Here is a 981-nt window from a genome sequence, read left to right on the forward strand (position 1 = left end):
CGAACCTCTATGGTGACGTCACCGTCCTGCATAGGCTCTCGTAAAGAGTCTGCGATAGATAGCATCGCATCTAGAAAATCGTCAAAGCTTTCATTACTACCCTGTTTACGCCTACGCATGGCTGCTTTGATCTCTCGATCCGAACGTTGATCCTGGTATCTCTCTTGCAACCGGCTGCATAACTCATACCAGTCAAGATTATTCGTGGTCCTATGAACACGCCAGTAAAATGACAAGGCTGAATCAGTAAATAAGAGACTAGCGAACTGCGCCAGTAAGGTAAAGTTTCCATTTAAACAATTATTGGTAAGACAATTCACTCTATAAATAAAATCTTCGATGGGAATATCTTTGGAAGATCCACTGAATTTTATACTCCACTTGGAAATGATATTTGAGATCTTATCAGGAGATTCACTAGGAAGGTCTGTGAAATTCGCACGAGCACTAGATGGGCGTGGCCTGTAACTATGGTTACGAAGATTACTAGCGCTGCTCATTCGAGGGAAGGATGGAGCAATATCACTCTCCCATTCAAGCTGGGGCTCCTCCCGGAAGTTCCTAGAAACATTTGTCAGGTTCAGATTCCTCAACTCCGTTGTTATCTTCTCTGAAATAACTGCGGTCATATTTTCCTGAAATTTAGTCATGGACTCTGAAATAAGTCGTTGGATATTTCCTTCGGAAAGAACATTGGATTCCTGAGCATGTCTAGGCTGGCCAGGTCCTGGTCGAGGGTTAAGTCGTGCACTTGAGGCTTTTGGGGTATTTCGTACCTGTGGCCTTGTTTTAGGACGATTTTTCGGAATTGCTCCGGTGTACGACAAATTCGCCGCGGCATTCTCCCCACTCTGTAAATTCGATTGAGATTGTGAACGCAACGGTAACGAACACAGCTGCCTACAAATCGGGCATGTCTCATTGGATTTCAACCAATCCGATAAACAAGACCTGTGGTATTTGTGTTTGCAATGGGTTTCT

The sequence above is a fragment of the Drosophila guanche genome, unplaced genomic scaffold (genome assembly GCF_900245975.1).
Source record: "Drosophila guanche unplaced genomic scaffold, DGUA_6, whole genome shotgun sequence".
Classification (NCBI taxonomy): Eukaryota; Metazoa; Arthropoda; class Insecta; order Diptera; family Drosophilidae; genus Drosophila; species Drosophila guanche.